Here is a 16,191-nt window from a genome sequence, read left to right as displayed (position 1 = left end):
GCTGGATTCTGGCCAATAAGTTAAAATCACTGTATTACTCTGCAAACCTCAGACTAACTACCCATTCATTTTCCACCTGGATAGATTGGAGGTGATAGAAGTGGTCTGTTTACTTGGGGTGTATTTTATGTTTATTTTATTCATCTTTATGACACTTTATAAGTCCTTTAGAGGAAGGGCAGTACACATAGGTGACCAAAAATGCCCACTTTAACATACCTGGAGTAATGAGGCTCCATTATTGCTTTTCTATTGCTTCAGGAATATCAACCATCTTTTGCCCTTGCAGTTTTGGATTATAATGTGTTTGCATATCATTCAAGTGACATGCATCATCCGTGCACTGTGTAAACATGGTGTGAAGAGACTATGTGGCTGATGGTTTATAAACATTCTTGGAGGGAGTGAGAGCAGCTATGGAAGAAAAGGCAATTGCATAGCTCCTGGTACAGGTACTATGCAAATAGTTATACTGACTTTTTAAAAAAATAATGAAAGAACCACCATGATGTTTTGTATTGTTGGTTTGACTTGGATCTGGGAGATCAAATCTCCACTCAGCCCTGATTCTCAGCCTATCCAACCCCAGAACAGCAATCCTCCAGTGGCTGTTGCTGGTGTCTATTTTATGTTTCTTTTTAGATTGTGAGCCCTTTGGGGACAGGGAACCATCTTTATTTATATCTATGCATATCACTTTGGGAACTTTTGTTGTAAAGCGGTATATACATATTTTTCATAGTGGATAGCTTTGGACAAGTCACGACCTTTCAGTGAAATCTGTCCTCACAGGGGTGTTGCACCCCCAGGCCCCAATGAAGACAAGACACGCTTAGTTGGAGTAAATAAGGGCCACTTTATTATTGTACTGCAATAACAAACTTGCAATGAGGTCCCTGCCTAATCAGAGTGCGGGCACTCCTCCCGTGTGGTGGCCCCCCTAGTGAGGGCCATCCCACACCAGGACGAAGGACCGGGTCCTGATTTGGTCAGGCTCCATGTCCTGACCTCCTCTCACCATGAGGCTTCCCCTGCTGAGGGGGGGATGGCCTGACCCACCCCAAACCCAAGCCGCCAAAGCTCTGAGATGGTGAGTCACGCCACTCCCCAAGTGGGGGCCATTCCCAGCCCTCCGGGCCCCCAAAAACTTGAAGGGCTGTTCTTTGACCCCCACCCCAACTGACCCTCCAGCCAAACACCAATCCTGAATCTACCTACCCAATACCCGCACTCTCCTGCCAAGTGACCAATTGTTTTACAATGCCTGCCTACTACCCAGCTCCTAAGCCTCAGTGAGAAGTAGGCAAAAAAAGCTGCACCCCAAGCCAATCTGGTGCGACCCAAAAAATTCCTATTTGGCCACCGCAGGCGACCGGCTATCCCTCACTGAGTACTGGGAGGGTGGGTGGGTGCCTGGCAGCCGAGTGACTGAAGAAGATGGTGGCTGCCAGGCAAGCTCCTCCCCGCCCCCTCTCCTGATTGGCCAGCCCTGGCCATGTGGAGGGGGCCAAGATGGTGGCTGCCATGCCTGCCTCAGAGGAACAACCCCACCCCCCGCCTCACCGCGTGGGGGCGGGGAGCGCATTGTGAGGATAAAACAAGCTTCTTGGAGGAAGGGTATGATTAAAATAATACTTGATAGCAAGCTAGGTGCTCATAAGATCCAAGACCTGAGCCCTCAGCCCTCCCTTTTAATAATGAAACTCAATCATGCCCCCCTGAATAATTCCACCTGACTCCTCCCCAAAGGAAAATGGAGAAGACAAATGCTTCTTCGAGAGGCTAAAGCACCTGTTTTGTTTGTCCCCAGTGCGGCACCTTTTACGAAAGAGGCAGAGAGAAGAAGTGATTGTTGCTGCTGCAGCCACAATAAAGGTGACTATCCACCCCCACCCCCACACAAACCATTCAAGAAGGAGATGGCTGGTGAGATTCAGGACTCTGAGCCATTCACTGGAGATCAAGCACCATAGGCCACTACCTAAAGGTGCCCCTTATTAATAGATAAATCATGCTCAGAAAGTTGCTATTATCAACTTTTATTCTTAACAGCTAATAAATACATATCCCTAGTTTTCTGAAGGGTTCTTCTGCCAATTGACTTCTATTTCTCATTGGTCTGCATGACCTTTTTCATCAGTATTAGTGCTCCTTATATACGGCAATTATAAAAACAAATTTCTTCATTTTGACCACGCAAAAACACTAATCAATGGACGATTTTTAAAGGGCAAGAAACACCACCACACTTACAGGTCATATCAGAAACCACTTCCGAAACTCCCTTCATTTTCTAATTGATATGTCAAGCAGCACAGGGTGGCTACCATTAGAGAAACACAAGCCCAAATCTCTCTTGATGGTGTGGAAGTAGTCATGTGATTCTTTCGATCCCAACCATCTTGGCTGTGCTCTTGGGAAGCTGGCGTCTCATATTTAGGCCGCAATTTGCAGACCACTAGCCTTTGACTCCCATTGCTATCAAAGGGACTCAGGCTGTCCATCCTCTATGTGCAGGATTACAGCTTTAGATGCAACTGTGCAATATTTCCATCATTTGGAGAAAGATCACCACATTTTTTCAGAACTATTCAAAATAGTTCTTCAGAATTAACCAATAAAATATTTAATCATCTGAAGAACATTCCTTCAACTATTTCATGTTAGAAGTCATTTTCCTTCTACTTTGATTATATATCACTCCTTTTGGAGATGGGAGGGAGAAAGTGATCAAATCGTTATGGTTCACTGCATTGTTCTTTCTTTCTGAACAGTAAAATGTCTTGCTATTGCATTACATTGGTTTAAGATCAAGACAAATATTCTATTTGTACTAGATATAGATGAGATCAGAACTCCTTATGAGAATCACACAGCAATGATATTTACACTCACAATCCACCATATACACAAGCCCAAACACATGTTCTTGGAAATAAGTTTTTTGTGATATATGTAGGACATAAAGCACTCTAGGATTTTAGCTTGACAAAAAGGAGATTGGGGAAAAATATTTTATAATTTAAAAACTACTAAGTTCAGAACAGAAACATTCAATATTTTTATGGTTCTCTTTTAATGGATTAAACTATTTTTGAGGCAACTGCTGAACATAACATTAAAAAACAAACCCTATTTTAGTTCTAACCAAACACAAATGTTAGAAAGGTTTGTGTTCCAGTGAATGTATTCTGACATTTTAGAGTGTCATTATAATGAGGCACTGAGAGTCAGATTAGAATCACAAGAGAAAATTATTCAGTGAGCCATTAAGTGCCGTCATAATATCAGCCATAACATAAGTTCCAATGAAGCACTTCCTTTTAAAAATATATTAACCCCAAATATACAAATGTGTGCTTTAGAGATAGGGTACTTTCAGTGTAATATCTGACAGACACACCACAGATTTATCCTATTAAAGAAAAAAGTTTGCAAAATATTTTACAAATGTAATACACTTATTCTCCCCCCCCGCAAATATACAAAAAAATGAGAGCAAAATTCACTTTAATGCTCTCATTTTAGCCTCATTCCTTTTAATTTGATGATTAAGCAAGATAATAAAATAGAAGATTCTAATTTGGCTATTTTTTAGCTGGCATAAGTTTGTGAATGTCTATTAGTGACAAAATAGAATGAGTGGAGCTAAGTTTTGGACAAAACAGAGTAGTAGTGTCCACTTCAAAAAGAAATGTGCAAAGCTTAAAGTGAATATGCAAAAGTAAATATGTTGATCTTTCTGGACTTGCCAAATATTCACAGTTTAAATAATATTTTATATCACCGAAATTAAAATTTTCTTTAGACTTTATCACAGACCTTTAAAATGCTAGATTGTGAACTAAAAGGGCATCTTACTCTAAAAATCTACTTTTTTGCTTAGCAATGTGCTGGCTGCTGGTTTTTAAGTGGAATGTTTAAGCTATTGGATTTTTTCTTAAAAGCACATACACACAAGTTGTTTTCAAAAAGAGTTTACTTTCAGACTAATTAAATTATCAGAAAGGCTCTTTTTATAACATATTTAGTTTTACCATCTCTAATCTGTTTTAGGGTTATGTCATCTTTTATTTTTGTGAATGATTCCCACAACGACTGGAAAGACACACACACACACACAATCACTTCAGTGACAGGTAAATGGAAACATTTACTGGAAACCTCTGGAACAACATAGTACCTGAAGCTGTTTTGAGGGCAAAATTAGCCTAATTCAGGTTATTGAAAATGGTCATTTTAATTCCCCATTCTCCTAACCTTATGATTCTAAATATAATAATTTGTATGGTAGTGAGTCCCACGGCAATGAATAGTACACATTTACACATAATATCTTTTGGACTTGGGTTTATCACGCTTATAAACAAAGTCTTACTTTCTTTTCACTTTCAGGATGACATTTTACCCTTGAAACTATAGAATTGTGAGATACATGCCAGTCTTTATCCTCATAACAGCAATCTTAAGCATATTTACAGGGGGATATTGGGAAAACATGGAGCTCATCCTTGGATTCCAGCCTCAGGTTGCATTTCTGAAGTCAATCGAATTATTTTGGGCATAAATTATTCACTGCAAACTGACAAATTGACCTCACAGTTGTTAGAATTTTAAAATGATGCTAGATATACTGCTTATGGATGAAAATGGAGTTAATTAGACTTTTTTACTTAAAGCTGCTCCAGTCAATCCACTTGCAGACTCAGGATGGGAGCAGAATATGGGTCCTAGACTGTATTACTTAGTACGGTAAGGAATTCTTCAAAGTCAACAAGTCTTCTTCATAAAGAAAAACTGATACAAGCCTCTGTTGAATTTAACACATATTCCTCTCAATTTATGTTTCAAAGGGACTATTAAGGTACCTTTAATATGCCCTAGTCCTTTTTATACACACCAGGGAAACTGTATAGCTTTCAATAAATTTATTTGTTATTTATATACTAAGCTAAATGCTGGGCTCTTTATGACACTTTCCCACTGGAAACTATTTATTTTAAAACATGTTTTAAGAAAACCACAGAGTTCCAGGGCTGGCAATTCTTTACAGTATCTTTCTGTGCCATTTTATCCCTCTGTTTAGATTCTACAGGGTCTATAAGAATTATTCTTCCAAGAAAAAATGTATAATCTATACTCTTATTAATATCATGTTCTCCCCAGACAATTCCTATGCATCAATAAAACAATTATTTTCCACTTTGAGGCTCTTTTCTTAAACTATATTTTTCATCTTTTCCCCATATGTGTATATTACAGTCCCATGATCATTATTTTGCAACATACAGATCTGTATTCAGGCAAAACCGTGTTTGGATATTCCAGTAATTATTCAAATAAATCTGCACGATAGTTTCAGTGTTGCATGTCTTTTCCCACTAAGCTATACAATGTGATCCCCTATACAGCTCCCACAAATCCAGGACTCCCCACAAAAACCCATCATATGCGATCTTTAAAATGGAGGAGGAAGGAATCAGCATATAGTGTAGACAGTTACCAAATTACCAAAAACTGGTGTAGAAATTCTTAATGAGCAACACCATTAACAATTTTTTTCCCCTGACTGCAGACCCTGTTCAAATACCTTGGACACCTTGTTAGCACAGAATGAGGTGTTCAATCAAGAGCCTGGGAATTGGAAGGACCAAGGCACAGTTTCTGAGTGGTGATTACAAGGGCATGAGTACGAGTGCCAAAGTAGCAGTCTTCGACGCTGCAGGAAGCTGAGCAACCTTGAAGTCTACATTTGTAAATCAGCCTGGATGATTATAAAGTCACAAGCAAAGAGAGCATATGAAACAATTATTTGCACCATTCTTTCACTGTTTTAATTTGCTCTCAACATGAACACAGTGCTGTTAAGAGCCATTGCAGCTTTGTCTTTGTAAATTTTGTACCTCGCTCAGTATTTTCAAATTGGAATACTAAATGCCTCAAAAGTAGAAATGCAACAAAGGACGATTGTTTTCTGGTGATGAAACCACTTTTTGTTCAATAATGCTGTCTTGTTTAATACTTGTTAAAATATATTTGATACATAAAGAAAGTCGGCAACTTTTCTTTCTGTCCCCCCACCCCCACCCCCATGAGATTTCCTGCCCTCCAAAGTATTTAGGGAAGGATGTTTTAGGCAGAAAATTAAACTGGAAACTGTCCCTTCTTGCATAACTGAAAGGCTAAGAACATTTCAGAAAATTTACAACTTGCATGCAACAAATACTCTTAATTAAGTGCAATATAAATTCAGGTAGTTTTTGATAGGAACTACAGAAATTTACCTTATATTTTTAAAAATGTAAAAGTTCAAGGTATTTCAACTTTTTTTTGTTTAAGCTAAATTTAGTATTGAGAAAATAGATATGCATAGTTTTGTAATCTATTATGCATTGTTATTTTATTTAAATATGAAACCTAGTCATCCCACTTTATAATCTAATCACTTTATAAGGAAGAACATTCTACTTAAAACAAATGTGGAAGTACATTCTGTAGAAAACAATATGGATCACTTTGAAGTAGTGTGTTTAGGACTCAAGCGTGAAATAGTTCCTTTGACTTTTTTCCCCAAATGCCATTAATAAAACCCATACACCCAGTTATAAAAGCTTTGTTTAAAATTTTCAAATTACTAAAACATACATTTGATTAAATATAATGCTGTATTTATTGTTGGATAATTTACATCATTTATTACTTATGTTGAGAGAAAATGCTATATTGCATTCTTACTGCTTGCTTGTACATAGCAGCAGCATGGCAACTTTTTCTTCCAGTCTTCTTTATTATTAAGGCACAGTAAGTAAGAAGCTCCCTTAGTACAGAAAAGAAGTTTTTATAGTGTTAATCTTAAAATACATTTGAAAATAATACTTTTTCAGCACTATTCACTTCTATTCTGGTTATGTAAGCTACAAAAACATAACGATCAATCTTTATTTCCAATCATTTCAGTGTTAAAATTAATAAATGTCATTGTTATATATTAGTTTGTGCTTTTACTGTTGATTTTGGGACTAACAGAACTATGTATCCAAATGTTGATGAATAATGAGAGACTTTTAATAAACAATCAAATATCTAATAATATGGTAGATTCTCAAAGTAGAATAGAACACTGTACTTTGCTTATATAACCAATCAAAAAAAGTTTCATTGTTAACTTTAGCCATGTTCATAAGGGACAGATTGTTTCTGCTTTTTAAAGAGGTTAATATAAGTGTTAGAATTGTAAGTAGAACAAGGTAAAGGTAATGCATAATCTGATCATTCTACATACCTAATACTTTTCTATTTTACCACCTCAAGGTCCCAAGGCAAAAGCAGCTACTGTCAAGAACTGGGTTTTAAAAGATACCTTCTATAAAATTTAAGAGTCTGGCTTTAATGTTTCTGGGCTTTTCCAAATGTAGAGGGCGCTATTGCTCATGTATTTCTCAACTATTTCCACATGAGGAGAGGGGAGGTAAAGCCTCACATTTGTTTAATAGCTTTGTGTTTACATTTTAAAAGTTCCCCATACATGGGGAACAAGAACATTTTATATTCTCTTTTATTTGAAGGCATTATGGAAATAGATTCTTTATTCCCCACAAAGTACTGCTGGGTTGCAAACAATCACTGTCAAAGTTAAATGTCAGTGTTTCCATATAAAACTCACTTGGCAGAGATTGATAACTCAGCTTCCAGTTTCTTGTATTCCAAAAGTTACATGTGAAATACATTCATTTTGACAGTTTCAGCACAAAAATACTTATAAAATCCTGAAAAGGCAAATCTAAGTACTCTAAACATGATATGCAATCCGACACGATAAAAGTTCAGCCTTTGGTTTTTAATAGTTTGCTGGTGCACAATTATGCATACAACCACACCATGAGGGTTGAGTTTTCAAACACTCCCTACCTACAGAGCCAGTTTTAGCAGCAACTACATTGCAGTTTCCAGCAAACTGCACTGCAACTTCTTAAATGCAAGAGAGCAGGGCAGTTGGTTCATGAATTTTCCCCTCATTCATGATAATGTATGTTTGAGCTGACAGATGTCTTTTACTTTAAAGAAGTGCCTTCTATTTTAAGACAGAGATTTTAAGACAGAGACTTATTCTGGAATACCACTTTCTAATGAAATAACATTCTTTCCAATTCGTTTCAAAGAACAAACTCTACAGCTCCTCAGTGGTCATTAATTTTAAATAGTTTGACCCAGAGTAAGGGTTCTTGAAGCATCTTGAAGTCAATAATGCCACAATCCCCCTCTGTAATATAAAATACCACAACTCTATCATTTTGCTACAACACTTGTTTCCCTTTTCTTCACTATGACCACAGTCCAATGCAGTTAAGCACATTTGCCTATGAAATCAATTGGCTGAAGCATGCTTAAGTCTGCATTGGATTGTGGCCAGTAGCTGACATACTGATCAAATTGACGTTCTGTTGAAAGTCCGTTGTCCTTTAGACTACTCCTTGAACAGTAGTAGTATAGTAGAGAAATGTAGTCAGGATGTCAGCCAGCCTGTTTATTAAAAATAATTGGGATAAGGGAGAAAGAATGGAAATAAACTCACAGTTAAGTTTGAAATCCCAGGCTTTAAGTCTCTGTATGAAGTGTAGAAAAGTTCCTCAGCTGAGAAAGAAAAAACTAAGCACATCTAGTGCCGCTCCTTTGAAGTGAGCACAAGTATTGCTTTAACAGGAAATGCAATGGGGATAGATATGAACTGGGATAGATATGAACTGCTCCTACAGTTCTTATGCAGTTTGCACACATTCAGTATACAGTCATCTTTCCTTCCCAATGTACTTGTTTTAATCAAACTGCCAATATTATTGGAGATTGAACTGGTGTTTGTCTGTATCATTCCCATTTGTTCACAAAAGAAGATGATCTGGCAAATAGTTAATCACTACTGTCTCTTTCAGTCCATTAATTATTTTTCCAGTAAGAAAACTGGCATGAGAAAGTAGCATATAGATGAACAGGATGGTTCACAAAAACTTTTTTTGTTTTACTTTGAGACAAACTTTGGTTACAAGGACATTTACTGAACACTCAAAAAATGCCCATTGTTTGCTTTTGTTCAGACCAAAGCTCATTCAAAAGTTGTTTTAACCTGAAAGGGATGCTTCAACCTAATAGAGTAAAGCGTTGCATTTTATGACTGCTGAGGCCTTTTGGACCAAGTCACCGCAAGCTTGACTGACTTGGATACTGAGATGCATTGGGCCCTGTCTTTATGTCACATCACTGCCATCAAAACAATGGCTCATATTACATGAAAATCTTGTGCAAATGAGCCATAATGGAAGTGAATGACAATCTCCTAAGACTATGTGGCAGGATTCGCCTTTGATCTGAAATACTGTTAATCTTTCTCAAACATAACACTAAGTATACTTGGCAAATCCTGTAAGAGAGAGTTCTCCTATAGTGCAGGCCTGCAGAATCAAGAGCCGTTAAGTGAAATACATGCCAATCAAGAGATCCATATTAGCTACACAATCCTTTACATTTCTGTCCATTGTTAGTTTTGGTTCCTTTGTGGTGAGCAGGACAGGGTGGGGTGGGAATTATGTGCCACAATGTTCAACCATGTCTTTAATTAATAATGGGGTAGTTGTTGCTGCATACAGTGCATTTGCTCGAAGACATATTGTAATTAAAATGCTTCAGGATTTTAAGATATTGGAGGGGTTTCCAAACTTTCAATGTGTACTCCTCAGTCATCCAAGCTTTAGGAATCCATCTGACTTGAGAGTACAGTTTTAATATAATTGTGGTGTGGGCAACAACTCAAGCTACAAAAATTAATATTTTTCATGGTTAGCCAAAGTATGATGGAAGAGTTTATGCTTTATGAATGGTGCCCAAAGCAAAGTTCTGCTCTATTACATCTTGTTTGAGATAATATAGTAAGGAGAAAGTAAAACCTCACCTTAGCCTGTTTTATAGTCAGCTCACACCTTTTTTTTTTTTTTTGGTTGTGCAGCCAAATATGTACAGAGTATGTAGACAAATGCAAACAGGGTAAATCATTCAGTGCTAGTCGGAAATATGTCTCTTTCAGTTGTGTGCTGCTTTTGAAGTACTGCCTAAAATCAACCCTCAGCTTCAAAGAGAGGGGATTATAGCCTTTATCCAGCAATTAATATGGCTGAAACTCAGAATGTCAGCACCTGACAACTATACAGGCTGGGCAGTAGCCTGGTAGGGGTCCAGTCCCCCTGAAGAATTGGAATTTACAATAAAATTAGTGCATAAATAGATTGAAATATTGGGGGGGGGAGGGAAAGAGCATACAATTTCTAATGTCTAACGACCTGTCTCTATTTTGACATGAAGGGAGAAAAAAAATGGTGGTGTCCCTTGACCTTTAACCTGCCTTATCCACCTAGATCATTTTAATCTCCCACCAACTGTTAAGCAGAAAGAGTGCTATTAAAGGGAAAGCTATTCCTTTTGCCTTCTTACATAGATCAGATGACAACCTCTCCAAGTCCCTCCTCTCCATCAGAGTTCAAGGGTTCAAAAATGGTCAGAATATCAAGCAAGAGAAAACCAGCAGGATGCAACAAAAAGAGTTTATGTACTTTTTTATGCAGAGGGGATAGATAGATAGATAGATAGATAGATAGATAGATAGATAGATAGATAGATAGATAGATAGAGTAAATTGACACATATTTGCAATTATTAGCAATTTTACTCCCCAATTTATTTGGTTACTTCTGATCAAAAACATGATAAGGATTATAATGTGTGGGGGGAAACCAGTGATTAGGATCATTTTTTAATACAAACTGTCTTAAGCAAGAGAAGGGAAGGCTTCCCAGCATTCATGAAAAACAACAATACAACAAAAATGCAGTTCTTTATAGATATTAAATATCATAAGGATATATTTATCTACACAAACAAAACATGAATAATTTACTATTCAGTTATGGTATTTCTAATCTATAACAGAGATATGAAATCTTGCCAAGGAGGTAGCATAAAATGAGGGGTCTTTTTACAGTACTATGTATATGTTTAGCTTTACCAGGGCTTTCCAATGTTTAGCTATGTATGCTGGTTATGATGGAATACTGTGTACACTTCTGGTCCCTGCAACTCAATAATGGTTTTATAGAACTGGAAAAGGTGCAGAAGAGGGTAACCAAAATAATCAGGGAGATGAAGAACCTTCCTCGCAAGACAAGTCTACAGCACTTGGGTGGGGGGTTAATTTAGAAAACAGGTGACTAAAAGGAGCCATGATATGGGTTTATAAAATTTTGCATGGCATGGAAAGAGAGATATTTTTCTCCCTTTCACAACACCAGAAAACCAGGGGTTATCCCATGAAACTGATTGCCAAGAAATTTAGGACAGACAAAAGGAAGTACTTAGGAACATAGGAAGCTGCCATATACTGAGTCAGACCATTGGTCTATCTTGCTCAGTATTGTCTTCACAGACTGGCAGTGACTTCTCCAAGGTTGCAGGCAGGAATCTCTCTCAGCCCTATCTTGGAGAAGCCAGGGAGGGAGCTTGAAACCTTCTGCTCTTCCCAGAGCGGCTTCATCCCCTGAGGGGAATATCTTGCAGTGCTCACACATCAAATCTCCCATTCATATGCAAGCAGGGCAGACCCTGCTTAGCTATGGGGACAAGTCATACTTGCTACCACAAGACCAGCACTACCACAAGACCACAAGACCTTCTTCGCACACATGGGCATAACTATGATTAGACAAGGGGAGACAGTCATCTGGGGGGCCACTGCCTCGAAGGGAACCCCAGAGACATGTCACATGACTCCCCATCGCCCATCCACCCAGCCCCAAAGCCCCTCAGCCAGCCCTTCCAGCCGGCAATCTAACCAGCCAGCCTGCAAGCCACTAGAGAGCTCTTTCTCTCCCCGCCTCTCAGCGGATTGGCAGGTGGGCAGGGCTTCCAGAGAGGCCTCCATGCAGGCCTCCCTGAAGCCTGAACTCCAGTACCCCAGCAGGCAGGCAGCAAGGAAGGAAGGAAGGAGGCAGGCAGGCAGGCAGAGTGGCCATGGCTGGCTGCCTTTTACCCACCACAGTTCTCTGCAGACCCTCTGCCCAGCACAGACCAGTCTTTGCTTGCTTAGTAATGGAGGTATGATGTGAATTCCTTTTGTAGTTACTCTCCCCCCCCCCCCCGAGACTGAGAAGTTTTTGACTATTTGAAACAGATTGGAAAATTTGCTGGCTTTAAAACAAAACAAAACACCTATCTAAAGGGTCCTATAAGTGGCTTGTTTCATGGCAGAAATTACAAAAACTTCTGGAACAAACAGTATTTTAGTCATTCATTCATTCATTCATTCATTTATAAATGCATTTATGTTCAAGTTGTTTTGCAATTCAAAAGGTCTGCGTGAGAACTGTGAAGCATGTGTTGTGCTTTTATTTTATTTTTCTTTAGAAATGCCAAGCTGGTTGGGCATGTCCAAAACCCTCACTCACACTATTTATACTGTATGTCATCAGTCAGTATGATTTTGTAATGATATGAAATGTTAAGGAGGCCCTGCACATGCTGATTTGCCCACCAGCCCCATACCCAATGAGGGATGACCCTGCTTTTGAGCACCTTCAGAGAGTGGTTTTTATCTCAGTAGAGTGAGAGACCACAACCAGCCCTACTTCCACATTGGGGAGCAGGGAGAATGACTTTTAAGACAGACTAGGGCATAACCTCAGGAGCATGTCCTGAGCATGTCTCATCTATCTTAAAATTTTACCAAGAAGAGGCAGATTCCTCATTCTCTCTCCCCCACTTTTTTCTCCTGAGGAATGGTGCTAATTCTTGCTCTTTTCTCTATTTCTCCCCACCTAGCTTCCTTGCTTCAGTGGGACTTACTGGTCTCCTATAAGGAGCAAAATATGCAGGGAGCACAAATTAGTTTGGTTTGCTTTACATCCCTGAGCATGAGCAATCCTATATGCACTTACCAGGGAAGGATCTCAGACAGTTGGATGCAATGGAGTTTATTTTTAAGTAAACATGCTTTCCTTGCTAGTAAGTCCTTTAGGTTTCAATGAAATGTACTTCCAGATAAATGTGGTTAGATTTGCTGCCTAAGGCTGCAATTCTCCACACACTTACCTGGGACTTTTACACACAGCAGGCTTTACTGCAAAATTGAAGTTGTCCCAAAGAACCAATGCAAAATAGTTGATTTTTTTTTTTGCTCTGGATATAAATCAGGCTACACTCTAACGAGCAGTGAAAAACCTGAATTGTGTGTGAACTGCTCCCCAATAACTCGCCAGGACTTCAGGGTAAATCTGGCCAACGTGTGAATGCAGCACCTCCATTCCAGAGGAGATGTGTGTTAAAGGGCTTTAAAAGCCCCGTGTGAAAAACCTCCTGGAATCAAACTTTACTGAATTTGTTTAGAATTCTGAGAAAACATACATAGGCTCACACTGCATAGTTGAAAGTCTCCTTTGCTAATCTGCAGCGAGGGGAACATTTTAATAATTAGTGTTTCTAGTGTGTTCTAGGCATTAAAAGTAGCACAAATATATAGTATTCATTGTATATCACTATATACTGTGAAGTGTGCATGTGTGTATTCAGTGAAATGTATTTCCAGGCAGCATACTTATTTTGAAATATCAGACTTAAATCCTTGGGGGCCTGGGGTGTGTGGAGGCCCTGGACTTTGGGCGTGGGGGGGGGGTTTAAAATCTCGTCTCTGGGCCCAATCCAACCTTGCTACGCCCCTGTTCACACAGTGCATAATTAGTTGTCTGGCAAGGTTAGCTGTCCTTACGTCTGAGGATGGAGTGGTGAGAGGGCCCAAGGCGACAGGGATGGGTGGCAGGGGGGGAGAGATGGAGGAAAAACTGCCAATGGGCAGGGACTCAGCTCCAGTGGAGGAGGAGGAGCAGAGCCCTGATAAGGCCAAAGGGGAGGTGTGCTAGGATAATATCAGCAGCAGGCCTCCCGAAGGGAGGGGGTCTGAGCAGGAGGAGGGAGAAGGGGGAGAGTCATTGGCAACAGCTGTAAGGGGTAACCAATTACAGGTAATAAAAAGGGGGCATTGGCCCTGTAATTGGGGACAGGTGATGCAAAGCCTGTGAGGAAGCATATAAGGAGCCGGCCAAGGATGAGAGGCTTGCTAGTGGAGAGTGTCAGGGGCCTCTGGAAAGAGGCAGACACAAGGAGCGAGCAGCCTGGGCTGGAGGAGGCATAGGGTGATGCTCAACCCCCTCCCTGTCTCTGCTCTGAGGCCGGACCCAATAAGCCTAGCCAGGCTGGGTAAAGGAGACAGGGATCTACAGGGCTTGTTGCCACAGGAAGTAAAGATGTCCACAATCTTGGATGGCTTTAAAAGCAGGTTAGACAAATTCCTGAAGTCTAGTAACGACAACTAGCTTTGACGGCTATATACTACTTCCAGTTTCAGAGGCAGTATGCCGCTGAATACCAGATGCAAAGGAGCAATGGCAGAAGAGGAGACCTGACTAACCTCTGTGGGCATCTGGTGGGCCATGCAGGAAACAGGATGCTGACCCTAATAGAACTTAGACCTAATCCAGTAAGGGATGCAGCCATAGTGTAATAGAATCTGTTTGCATGCAGAGGATTCCAAGTTCTCTGGAATCCCTGGCATCTCCAGGTGGGGCAGGGAAAGACTCATGTCTGAAATCTTGGAGAGTTGCTGCCAGCCACTATAGACAATACTGAACTAGATGGACCAAATAAATGGTTTGGTGATATAAGGCAGCTTCAATGTCCCTAAGGCTCTTCTTAGGTTCTTATGGTATAATGTTGCTCTTCCCAAATCTTCCATTGGCTTTGAAGGAAGCACCTACTGTATAAAGATTTGCCTGACACACCTTCCAAAAAGCATCACTGAAATGAAACATGCTGACCAACATGTTTCATTCACAAGCCAATGAAACTTTGCTACTAAAAGCAATAGCAAAACTTTGTGTTGGAAGATGCAGGAGGGGGAATGACAGATCAGCATCACTTTAGTCAAAGGTGATGTTTAGTTGTTTGCTTGTAATTTCTTATGTAGCAGGTCATGCTTCAAAGTGATGCTTTTAAATAAAAAATAATAGGCTTCAGAATGGCGAAAAATATTTTCGCTTTTGAATCCTGTGTCCAACAGTGAATAACTCTTAAGTAGTTCTTATAAATATATGTGTTTTAATGCTGATATATATTTGTTTTTTGGAGAAGGCACCATAAATAAATATGTAAATATTTCTGAAGTAATAACAACATCTGACAGTATTATCCTAAATGTAGTTTTCTTTTCAGTAGGGGTGTGCACAGATTCTGGTGGTTCAGTTTGAATTTGAACCGAATTCATACTGGACCACTGGTCCATGAGCTGGTTTGAGTTGAACCAGCCCCTGGTTTGGTTCAGAACTGTATTGATTTGGATCGAGGGATATGCTAGTAAAGGGGAATCCAGTGAGGATTCCCTTTTACAAGCAAAGTGGAGAACGCTGCCTTTAAAATACTTCTAATAGTGGCTGGGGGTGTTGGTGGCCTGGTTCTCACCTCCATGCATGTGTGGAGATCAGAAATGGGCTGCATTGGAGTACTGGACCTGGTCTGGAGTTTAGAGGAGCCACCAGCAGTGGTAAAATGCCCTCTCATCACCGCCCCTGGCTGCCATTAGAAGTATTTTAAAGGTAGCCCCCACCCTTTCCCTTGTAAATCCTCATTGGATTCTCCTTTACAAGCATACCATTCAAACTGCCAAACTGGTTCCATTAGAACCAAGGTTGGTTTGGTTCGAACTCACTCTGGCTCCCCTTTATTGGGGGTCAGGCTGGTGTGAGTTCGATCCAATGGAATGGCCTGGTTCTATTCAAACTGGTTCTGCACATCCCTACTTTTCAGCAACATCTATATATATATTTCTCCTGGGTGTGCCCAGGAAAAATACGTCCCGGCAGCCCAGCTGATTGGCTGGGCTGCGGGGGCGCCTAATTGGTCCTGGCACACCCAAGAGAATTGGCTGGCTGGGCGGCTGCAGAGGCAAGGCAGCACTCTCGGCCCGCGCGCCCGCCCGCAGCAGCACTCTAGGGGGGTGTGGAGGGAGGAGGAGGCGGCAGCATGGTGGGGGGGTGAGGCGGAGGGAGCCAGCGGTGGCAGCACGGCTGGCTCGGCCCCGCCCCCCAGTCCCCGAGACGGCGGGGAACG

At 40.3% G+C, this 16,191-nt stretch overlaps 1 long non-coding RNA gene across 1 annotated transcript; it reads left to right on the top strand.

Moving 5' to 3' along the window:
* The first annotated feature begins 1,508 nt into the window (after positions 1–1,508).
* On the top strand, positions 1,509–7,063 carry LOC128351904 (uncharacterized). The gene is made up of 4 exons (XR_008320109.1): positions 1,509–1,617; positions 1,811–1,875; positions 4,680–4,752; positions 5,576–7,063. It is a non-coding gene; the product is annotated as an uncharacterized LOC128351904 (long non-coding RNA).
* Positions 7,064–16,191: the final 9,128 nt, after the last annotated feature.

Source organism: Hemicordylus capensis, chromosome 3, assembly GCF_027244095.1.
Source record: "Hemicordylus capensis ecotype Gifberg chromosome 3, rHemCap1.1.pri, whole genome shotgun sequence".
Classification (NCBI taxonomy): domain Eukaryota; kingdom Metazoa; phylum Chordata; class Lepidosauria; order Squamata; family Cordylidae; genus Hemicordylus; species Hemicordylus capensis.
Note: the sequence above shows the minus strand (reverse complement) of the source record. Positions and strands in the feature narration are given on the sequence as shown.